The sequence below is a fragment of the Notothenia coriiceps genome, unplaced genomic scaffold (genome assembly GCF_000735185.1).
Source record: "Notothenia coriiceps isolate Sejong01 unplaced genomic scaffold, NC01 NC01_scaffold00019001, whole genome shotgun sequence".
Classification (NCBI taxonomy): Eukaryota; Metazoa; Chordata; class Actinopteri; order Perciformes; family Nototheniidae; genus Notothenia; species Notothenia coriiceps.
Genome location: NW_011351702.1, coordinates 1,137,282 through 1,149,066, shown reverse-complemented (window position 1 = coordinate 1,149,066; position 11,785 = coordinate 1,137,282). Strand labels below are relative to the sequence as shown.

The window sequence follows — 11,785 nt, the reverse complement described above, 5'->3', positions numbered from 1 at the left end:
CAACAAAACACTAAATAAATTGTGCAAACATGCCCTAAGGTGCAATGAGCTCCTTTTAGATGAGTCCATTTTATTGAAGCAGCCGATCAGCGCCACTGGGCCGGTGAATGTCCAGCATAAAAAATAAATAAACCATGAGGTTGTTTAATGACGAAAATGTGGCTTTTTTTCCACTGAAATCAAACATATCAAAGATAGAAACAGTTTTATTTTTGACTCATGGAATAATCATCCTCCAGTATCTTCACTTCATGGTGTAAACAGATACTGTACTGTAATGCCTTAATAGAACCATCCACATTAAATGAACCTCCTTTAGAAGGACACTTCCAGAAACTCAATAAGATAAAGCTCATTAGTTTGAAACATAACTACTTATTGAATGTTCATGAACCAGAAGCTGATCTTATCTTTATGAACAGGCATTATATTTAGTCAATACTACATTTCTCATGGCTCTTGCAGGTATTTTCAAAACAAGCCAGTTGCATATTATAAAAATCAGTATTCGTCGTACAGGTGGAAATGTTTGGATTTGGGCTGTGTTATATTCTGCCCCACGATCGAGGGACTAGACAAGTACTACTTCACGCAGTATTTTCACATGAACTTGTAACTGCAAACCTATAGAGAAATAGCCATCGCAGTTAAAAGACTTAAAGCACAAACACTGTTATTACCTTTACGTTTCGTGGTGATTTGTTTAAGAGTCTGCTAAACATTTGATTTTATTGTTTGTTAATGAAATTGTTATCAGCTTGTTTTACAAATTATAAAAATACTGCACCATATGATCTTGTTTAAATGTTAAGGTATGAAAATGGGTCAGAAGTATATTTATTCTCTTCCTTTATGAAAACAATGTATAAAAAAGTACATTTGAAACTTGTAAAACTGGATATGTGACATTTATTTGAAACGAGGCACAGTATGGCATAGTTTCTAATGTTGTCGGGTTCATTTAGATGCCATAGCTGTTGTGGATTTTATGTCAGACAAGTACATTAAAAAGAAAACGTTTGCAATCAAATTACCTACTTTTTGCCACAGAGAGGGTGTGAACCAATATAACAGTATTATAGAACAGAATCAATGTGTGTATATTTGGAGAAAATAGGATACCTTTTGATCTTTAGAGCCAGTGTGTAGTCATAGTTTTCACACACTCGCGTGTTTACCGATGTGCAGAGAGTATGGTTGTGCTGCATGTCAAAGTTAACCTGTGTTTTTGAGGTGGCCATTTTACAAATATTCATACTTTTTATGAATGGAAACAGTTTTTTCCGAAACCGTTGGTTCTTAAACCTGGTCGAAAAATACAAACCTCTTACAGACCAGCCGGCTATGTTTGTTTGTGATTTATTTAAATCAACCTTTGATGATTAACTGAAAAACACTGCTGTTCAGAGTCGTGATGATTATTGTGGCACATTGGTGACAGTCTGGAGTGTTGCTCGTCTAAGCAAACCATGCTAGTATTCATACATATGAAATGTACTGGATGTTAATTATTTTTTCAATAATGGTATTAACAATCCCTTTTATTGATTCACTATAATTTGCAATAAAAGTCTTCATGTTACATTATAAACCCACATCTCGGGTTGTCATTATCACTGGGACAGGGTTTGAGCCAGAGAGCACCATTTAGAGAAAGTCCTCCTTAAAATGTCAACTATCTCCTCACTATGTTCTCCTCACACACAGATATCTCCTCTTAAATCAGGGGCAGGGTCACCGCTGTTATATTAGGCATCTCATTTTTAGACTTTATAAGCTGTTTCAACACTTTTCAACGGGTTAGGTCAATCACAACATGGCTTTTACTAGAGAGGAAAACATGACTGTGTGATAATTAGCAAGAATGGTCCTTTTGGTGTTAAAACCAGCTACGTAATGAATATGTGGGTCAAAGGATAATCTTTGAGGGGTGGACTACATGTCAATATCCAGACTGGTATGTTGTAGATAGATAGGAGTGGAGCACTGACCGACAGCTAAAGCTAGCCGATATTATTTTAATAATACTCACAATCCCTCAGTTCTATTATTCACACATTAGTATTTGGATCACCTAAATCAAGATCTCTGAACATGTAGGATTGACTAACTGCTTCTTCCAACTATTTAGATGGCACATGAAGTATCTGCAGCTTTTTTGTCAAAGACTTTTGTCACTTGTACCAGAAATGTACCACTACTAGTCCCACCCAGATATAATTCCTTTTTTAAATAATGATAAGAATAATTGAAACTAACTTTAGGTGCTACAGTTATGCAGCTGCATATTATCGCCCGATATCAGTAACAGTACATTGGTCTGGTTTTGGAGACACAGATGAATTGTGAAGGTCTTTTAAGTTGACTTCAAGCTAAATACAGATTTGCCGAGGGAACAGTTAAACCCTAATGAAACCAACACTGCTGGGACTGTGCAGTGTTAGCGGGGCATGAGGGAATATATCAGTATGTTTGTACAGCGTAGCCTGAATTACTGAGTCATCTTAATTTTGCCGTATCATGCATTTCGATCCCCTCCCCTCTGCCCTCGAACGCTGCTTAAATCCTCTTGAGCCCAGATGGCCGGAAGCCACAGCACATAGGATTAAACACCGTTAGCAAAGCGCCAACATTGACTGGAGCGTGCCGCTCAGTGTGTGTGATCTGGAGATGTTTATGAACGTAATTCACTGCGCATTCATCGTGCATCAGCGGCCGATTATGCCTCTTTTTTTCCACAACAGCACAAGGCTTCGCGGTATCCTCTGATCTGAATGCACTCTTAATAATCCACGGTTGTGTGACCTCCCTCATAAAAAAAAGTCCTGAGCGCCCCCCCCCTTCCCCCCCCCTCTTGCAGAGATCACTGCCTCACCTCCGGTCCCCAGCTGACACCAGGGGGGGGGAATTCCTTCATTTTTTATTTAAGAAAGAGGATTTAAATATCAGCCAGTGCGTATTATTACGTACCCCAATAAGAACACCCATTTTAATTGTACATTTCAAAATCCTCCTCCTCACCACGATCGCTTCAAAATCATATTGCTGTTTGCATTTTAAAAACACGGTGGATTTGATACAACAGCTGAGCTTTAAGGGGGACACTATTGACTGAATGTCCTGTTAAATGATTTTATCAGTCCAAATAACAAGAACCCTTAATAGACAAGCCTTAAGGCTCCACAACTCCTTTAGACTGCTTGCTCATATGACATTGTTGTTAGCATGTAACATAAAACTGAAGATTCAACTGTATCAACATAGAAGCGCAAACCTGCAGCAGCTAAGCAGTTTAAGTATTCTAAACAGCATTTAACCCGCAAAGTAGGCATAGAAAAGCAAATGAAACACCAGTTAAGTAGTGTCATGAAATGAGAATAAGTAGGACGATGCATACTTTATAGTCAGTCATGGATTTAAGCAGAAACAGATCCGCTCCCCCAGATTATCTTCTCCTGGCTTATTAATCAGGTCATTACAGTTGCTCCGCTTCTTTATTAGGGGGAAGGGCATGCTTATATCTTGTGTGTAACGAGCATACTGTACCTGACCAGATCTAAAAATCATTCCTGCTGCTGTAAAAAAATACACAGCTTGGTGTTAACCAGAACATCAAGAAATGATTGTGCCAGGATGTGCCACCAAGTCCCTGGGAGAAACCACAATGACAAAATCACTCTTTTTTGTATCGCTGCTGGGCAACCAGGGGCCGCATTACTGTGGCGATTAAATATAGAGGTGGCATGTTACAGTCCTTCAATACACGACATGATCGAAATAGACAGTCACGGAGTCATTTTATATTACAACTAATGCAAAAGAATCAGAGTGTGTTTAATCCAGTAAACGTGCCGATGTGACCACTTCAATGCTGGGTGTTTGCAGTTGCCATGTAGTCCAAATAAATATAAGTAAACTGCAATATTCGTGCAGTAAAACTAAGGCATAGCAAATGGGGATGACTAGTCGATGAGGTTGGTTGGCTCTTCACCCAAGGCGTCCCCAGTGGCCTAGTATGAGCGGCTGAGGTAGGGTTGAAAAGGGGATTCCTCCTGACCCCCGTAATGAAACCCGCTTCCTTGTGGCCTTTGTCAGTTTAAACTGGGGAGAATGTGTGCACACCGACACCTCTGGAGGCTGCACCGTGCTCCTGCAGTCGCCCACCGCCTCGTCGCCTGAAGCAGGGGCAGACCTGAGGATGTCACCAATCAAAAAACAACTCCGTGTCTTGAGTGCGCGTATTAGTTTTGAAGATATGATCCTGTTGCACAGCAGGAAATCGCTTTCTCCCTGAAGCAAGCGCGGCCAGAAAGGAGTGAAAAAGATTAAATTTAGTCCTCCCATTACCTATCATCTTGGGCAAGTTGGATTATTCTGAAAGAAAACTTTTTCATTGGTACAAAAAGAGAGTAATTCTGACTGGTGTGACTCTCCCTTTGAAATCCCCCCTGATCGTGTGGCAGCCCCCTGCAATGGGTGGAGTTACATCAAGGTATTTGTCAACGCTGTCCGATCCATATTTTCCACCTGAAGTGGAAAATGAAGTTGCCAGCCAATGAAGCAGAGCCTGAATTCGGCTGGTTTAAGCAAGGGCCTATCTCAGGCCAGGCCTCCCCCTCCCATGACGCCTGAGGACTGAATCACNCACAACCAATAATTTAGTTTAGTTGATTTATTTATAGTGTCGTGGACAGTCCCCATCGATGAACTGTCACAAAAACAGTAATCGGCTAAAGCTGCACCATTTACTGTTTTTGTGACAGTTCATCGATGGGGACTGTCCACGACACTATAAATAAATCAACTAAACTAAATTATTGGTTGTGGTATTGAATTCCATTAATGGGATGCGTGGAATGAAAAGACAGCCTGGCTGAATGAGCTTTTCCTAAATGGGATGATGCAGTCTCCCCTATAGCCGCACCTCTAGTAACCCTGGTTGAGGTGGACTTTAGGCTGATGAAGCCAGCCAGAGGAGGAGGAGCCAGCCCACGAGTGATCTTATAAACTAAGCGACATTTTTATAAACTATGAGATTGAAGTGATAAAAATAAAAGTATTTCCCCACTCTTATTTCATGGCTGTAATTAATGATGAACAGACTCACGTCAAAGACACTAGCTCACATAAATATTTTTTGTTTGGACGACGAAAATGTAATCAAGAGAAATCCAGCTGTTTCATATGCAGCTGAACGGGGATGGGGTCAGGATATGGTGGATCAGATGAGGATATGCAACACCACTTCATAGTGATAAAAGATGAGTTCCCAAAAAGATAATGTTTCTTGAATGACTAAAGCTGGTTCTTTAGGGAATGGGGATTAAATCAATCTTCCACCGCACGTTTGATTTCCTATTTGTGAGAACATTGCAATGTATCAACAAGTGCATGTCAAACAATACAAATCGTTTTCATTGCCTCAAAGGTGCAGACATATTCCTTACTGTGGAAAATCCAACAGGTGAGAAAACACATGCTTAGACTTTAAACACAGAGCAACCCTTCATATGTTCCCATGAAGAATCCTAAAAACAAAACCTCAACAGCAAACAATTATACTCCACAAATGATTTTTGTAGCTTGTGAATAAGCATAATACTAAACATTGATCATATATTTGGGGAAAACCACATTAGTGAAGCAGCAATGACCCTTAACAAAAGAATGGATGAACAACAGAAACATCCATTCTGTTGTTCATGACCCAAGTCATTTGAGACTTGGACCAAATGATTTGGGCCACGTGATGTCGGGTTGTAATCTCAGGTGAAAAAATACATCAATCTTTCACTTCTACAGTGTTTATATCCAATGTAAGCCAGTCATGTTAAATGCTTTGTTGGATGGTTAGCTATAAACCAAATAGGGCAGCAACCAAAACATATCATTATTATTTGACATGCACAATATCTAAATATAGTGAAACATGTTCATAAGCCTTTTCTAAAACTCAAGGTAATGCCTAGGTTGATGGTTTTATTTGACCAACAGTCTAAAACCAACCTTGAGAGATATGTTTATGTTACTGGATCCTCACAATCTGATTTTCATTTGCAAACTGTAGATGCAGTAAAAACTAAGTATACACTTACACAGTTTAACAGAGTTCATTTGCTCCTATACAATATAATATATAAAAATATAATAATACAATATATTATAATATAATATAACATATTATATTATTATATAATAAGATACAATATAATATCATATCATATATAAAATAGTAAATTACGTCCATCATAAAAAGATATATTTAACATGTTTTATTTTTCATGGGGCTCTTGGTAAGCATTCAAGCTGTACCTTACAGTTGTCATTAGCTTTTGCTCTGTTGCTATTTCCACATGCAAAACTAGGCTTTATAGCATATGCTTATTTATAATTAATCACAAAGTTGAACAGATCAGCATGAGAGAAAAAATTTCTCTAAATCTGTAATACAATATTCTTCTTCAGAGAAATTAACCCCACAATGAGAGCCAGAGCAAGAAGCTGAGACACACTGAGAGTGAAGTTGAGCCTGATAAAGAGTGAACAGAAAGCAGCCTCCACACAGTCTCAGTGAAGTTGAGCCTGAGTGAACAGAAACCAGCCTCCACAGTCTCACTGAGAGAGAGAGCCTCCACACAGAGAGAGGCTGGAGTCTGCCATGGAGCTGCAGCTCGTGCTTTCGTCATCAGCCCGGCGCAACCAAACTACTTCTGTACTGCTGCCTTTGTCCCGCCCTTATTTCTCTGCACCACAAGTGATATTTCTTTTTGTGGAATCGGTATCTTGTCTATCTAGTTAGAAAAGAAAATTTTTTTTTTCCCAAATCTGAAACTCTTATTGTCTGATTTTCTTGAACTGTAAAGCGTAATATTACGGTTAAAATGAAGAGTTTAGTAGCCTGTCAATCATAACCCGTCATCAGGCTAGGTTGAGACTGCGGAGCTTTTCCACGTCAGTGTGTTTACCAAGGCCAGATTGACAGCTGCAGGAAGGTGTTCACTTTATTCACTTATGGAGCATTATTTTGAAGAGTGAATGAATACGTGGTGTTTGGAATTATTACGGTATCACGCAGTGGAATGTCCGAAAACAGCAGTTTTTCCTGTTGTCGTGCTGAACTGAATTTAGGTCTTCTTCATTCACTGTTGGCCGGCTAGCCTGCTAGCTTTCCGAACTAGGCTAGCATAAGCTACAGCAGGACTCCATCTCTGAAATAGCAGCCACACACAGGTAACCTCATTATTTCTTAACAACCACAGACGCGTACGTATATATATCTTCCAACAGGCGTTTTGATATTATGTCATGAAAAGATTACTGTTGTCCGAGAGGACATACACGGAAGACACCTCTCCTTAGCAAATGAACACGTAGCTAAGTAGTTAGCTGTGGTCTTTCTGGATAGGAAATATATGAAACTATTTTTAAAACTAGTAGGTCGATTTATATGAACTTAATAGTAGTCACTTGTCCTTTTATTGTGTTTGTCCCAGAGGTCTGTCAACAGGTTTTCAACACCATGGCATGGTGAAGAGCTAGCTTGATAGCTTCGCCTCTGAATATATGCCACTGACATACTGTAGCTAGGTAATCTAATTAGCCTGCTAGCACCTTCTTACCTGACAGACAACAAGCTGACTTGTATCAGTAGCTTTTATTCCATGACTGCATTATGTTACTTATGTGTTGGGAGTGACAGGCAGAGATGTCCATCTACCCAGCTGATTGTTAGCATTGATATCAGAGCAAGGGAGGGAGTCTTGCATCTTCTCCAAAAGGTTCAGTTGTCCATGTGCTTCTTTGCAAGTCTGTCTCCAGAAAAGCTCTTTTCATGCAGAGAATGTGTTAACACCATCACCTGGCAAAAATAAACTGTTCCATAAACGCTTTTAATCTAGATGATCTAGAACCATTGTGAAAAGCATAGAGTCCCTCTGGCCCCTGAGCTTCCATTCACATGGAGTGAAAGGTACTGAAAGGGAGACATGTACACGTTTGAGATGGCTTTATCTACTTTGATGAGTTGAACGTGTTGATTGGAGCATTTGTTTCCCTGTCTGGTACCCTGTGCCCAGTCTTATGAAACAATGGTCTACGTAGTACTGTACATTGTCTCCTGCTCCAATAAGCAGCTGATGTGAGACAGTATGCAGTGACTTATACTTGCCGGCTAAATAAAAATAGAGCATTTATTACTAATATGAAGGAAAGAGAGACTTACTTTTTATTGTTAAAACATTTTCCAATCATAAAAGGTAAAGGTTTTTCCTGAACTAATATGTTTCCACTAAGTTGACAGTTTACTGTCCCTGCACTGTGCAGATTTCTCGGGAAATACAATGTCAGACCCGGACTTAACCCCACTGATTCAAATAAGAATTGTTGGTTTGAAAATCCTATTCGCTAGTGGAGCCTCATATATGACAGTCTTATCAGCTGTTCGCCTATCCCTATGCCTCTACATCCCGGCCTCTACCTTCCATATTTTAATCGTCTTATCTTATTCAATAGGGTGCTTACCTTGAATTTAAAGAATGTGGCCTCTGTCACCTAGTCCATACATTCATACATCTTCCTGTAATGTAAGAGTATTATATGCCATGGCTTTCATGACACAGGGAAAAAGGTTAATCCAACCACTTTGTGGTATACTGCTTGTCAAATATGAACAGTATGTCATTCTGATTTTGTTTGGTTATCCATATTGGTTTAAGGCATTCTCAATGTACACATGGAAATGTGCTGTTTGCTTCTCAGAATGTATATTCATTTTAGGGTAAAGGTTTTGAGTTGAAATATAAGTTTACAGTCTAATCTATTATATACTTCTTGCAGAATTTCATAATTTAATATTTTCGAAATGATTGCATATCCGACTTGAAATACATTAATCTCATGATAAAAGATGTTTGCCACGAGGAGCACAATCAGACGGATTGAATTAATGTCGAGGTGGTATCAATTTAATTATTTATAGTAGGCTCTTTATTCCTATATCTCATCTTTTGTATAGACATAGAAGTATATACTATAGAAGTTCATTTTCTGATAATGTCGAAACATAATAGATAACAATATGTTAAGCGGTTTGTTGTTTTTTTGTCTCAAATTCACAACAGATATCAGTGATGTCTCACTGACACTGAAGTCACTGTAGAATGACGTATCCTGAAGAGCTGATAAGTGTTCATCAGGCTGACTGAAACATTTTGAAATAGTAGAAGGAAGACACATTTCAAATGAAATATTTGAGAGACGGGTTATTTGATGAAAGATTTGAATAAAATATATACATACATACATACGTAGCAACGCATAGCTTGTTAAATACAATACAATTGATAATATATCATTATAGGCCAAACTAACCTTCTCCTTCTCCGTTTGTCTCTCAGAAAGCAGCATGGTGGACAAGAACATCTACATCGTCCAGGGTGAGATTAGTACCGTTGTTGGAGCTATCAAGAGGAACTCCAGGTGGAATACCCACACTCCACTGGTGAGTTAATCACAACAATTATATTTGTACTATACTTTATTTGAATAAAGACTAGCTCTAATAAAGATATACAAATGGACTAAATGGTATAAGGTTTTGTGATTTGACAAAACCTTTGAATAAACTGCTTCCAAACAACGATAGAGGGGCTGCTCAGTGGGCAGAAAGAGAGCCAACACTTTGGAGTCTGTAGGGTTCCCCATCTAACCAATGTTTGTGACTGTTGGATCAGTGAGGAAAACTATGATTTTGGTACATTTCCTTTTTGATTTGAAGTTTGTTTTCTGATGCTCTGCCTCTCAAACCCATATCCAGACATACTGTATTTTGGTTGTTGGGCTTATGGTGGCCGAGCATTTGAACATATCCCCCCTTGAGGGTAGAACTTTTTCTTGCCACTAATTCTTTCTCTGCTCATCGTAACTCTGATATTGTGATGAAAGCTTCATTTTGAAATGAACTGTTTTCCCAATGATAATCTCAGGAATGGCTAAAGAGTCCACACAAACGTCTGAATAACCTCATCTTTACTTCTTTTGCATGCTAGTGTAGAAGGACCAGCATGCATTTGGGTCCCTGGTTTAGAAACTATAGGGAGGATTTGGAACTATATTTTTTCAGATACTTGATCTGAAGTGAGACAGATGTGTTATTAATACTTTTTACAATGAATTTAATCAAATTAAATAATGCTTCTATAAAAAAAGAATCTAAAACATGTAGCTCAAGTTCCTAAGGCTTTTGGAACCCGGGCCCTTGCAGCGAGGTAACATGGCTGTGACCACTCGGCTACAAAGACACTCCACATTAAGCCAAGCTCTTTTCAGTGGCATATTCTGGATGACTTCTAAGCATATAGGATTTATATGGGCCTTATTACCTATTAACCAACGCCTCTTTTAAGAGCCTTAAGATAAAGTGAAAGCAACCAAACACAAACCTTTGATAAAGCTATAGAATGTGTGCCATTACATTTGTTGTAATAACAACATAACATTAAGAGCAATGTGAAGTTTAATTGTACAGCAGGACATTTGAGCAGTACCAAGATTTGTCTTATTTAGAGATAATCTTTTTCTACATGCAGATCCATATACCTTTTACATGCTGCTGTAATTAAAAAGTCACAACTTAATATTCAAAATAATTGCTGTTACTAGATTTGTTGATTTTATAGCACACATTCAATGTAATAGACCCTGAAACTAAATATTATATTATATTTGATTGAACTACTTTGAATGTCTTAGTGCTCTCATCATGTTTTTCTCTGCCCAGGATGAAGAGCAGGACCCTCTACTTAACAGCTTTGCCCACCTGAAAGAAACCCTCAACTACATTAAAGGTACGTGGGGCTGATAGGGTGTACGTGATGGGATTAGTTCAGGTTTCACAAGCTGTTTGACCTCATGTTGACATGAAATGAGGCTCTCGTACCATGTCAACTGAAATATGAATAACACTGGGTGGTTGAAATGAGAGTGGTACCAGGGTCTGGTCTGGTTCAGGAAAAGCCATGAATTCAGCTCTGGAGCTGATAGTATTGGTGGGGCCAACAGCACGTGCATTGGGCCCCTTTCTCTCTTTGTCCATCAGGTTTGCAGTGATAACAGATTTAAAGGTAGGGTAGGTAAGAATGGAGAAACCAGCTCGAGTGCGCTAGAATTTGAAAGTACACAACTGAAAAAAAATGTGGCCCCTTCCTCTCAGGAGGCTCCTTACGCGCCGCTGCTCTCCAACCACACGATGACGGCGGGCACGGGGATGGAGGGCCGAAGTGAGGGCAGCGAGGGGATCAAGTTGTGTGCAAGCGAGGGGAGGGGGGAGGGTGGGGATGAGAGGCTGAGCGTGGCGGTGAGCGCATCAGGTTATGCTGCCGCGGGGGGGCCGAGGGATAATTGGACTTGCTTTTTTCACAGCGCCGACAGCTTTCCCAGGGATGCAGGAGGTGATTTGGTATAGTTATTTTTGTCAGAGCAGTATGGTGGTTCTTGCGGTTCGGGGGAGTGAAGTGCGTCCGGGTGGAAGCTGGTAAGCGCGAGAAGGTGTGTATAGTGAGAGCTGGTGAGCCGGTGCGCGCGAGGCGCTGTTGAGCGTGGTGGGTAGGGTCGGGGTTGGGAGGGGTTGAGTCAATTATGTGTTGTGTTGGCGTCTGACAGAGAAGGTCAGCTACAGGATGCATAGTAGGTTACTCCATCGTAGAGCGCAGGGGGTTTCAAGCTGAAATTCGAACGAGGTCCGAGGTTAGAGAGGGAGGAATTCCCCATGTTAAGGTCGGAACATAAA

The 11,785-nt window shown here is 39.8% G+C and overlaps 1 long non-coding RNA gene across 1 annotated transcript; it reads left to right on the top strand.

Moving 5' to 3' along the window:
• Nucleotides 1-6,935: 6,935 nt before the first annotated feature.
• On the top strand, nucleotides 6,936-11,114 carry LOC104951685 (uncharacterized). The gene is made up of 3 exons (XR_799042.1): nucleotides 6,936-7,230; nucleotides 9,396-9,499; nucleotides 10,778-11,114. It is a non-coding gene; the product is annotated as an uncharacterized lncRNA (long non-coding RNA).
• The last annotated feature ends 671 nt before the right edge of the window (nucleotides 11,115-11,785 follow it).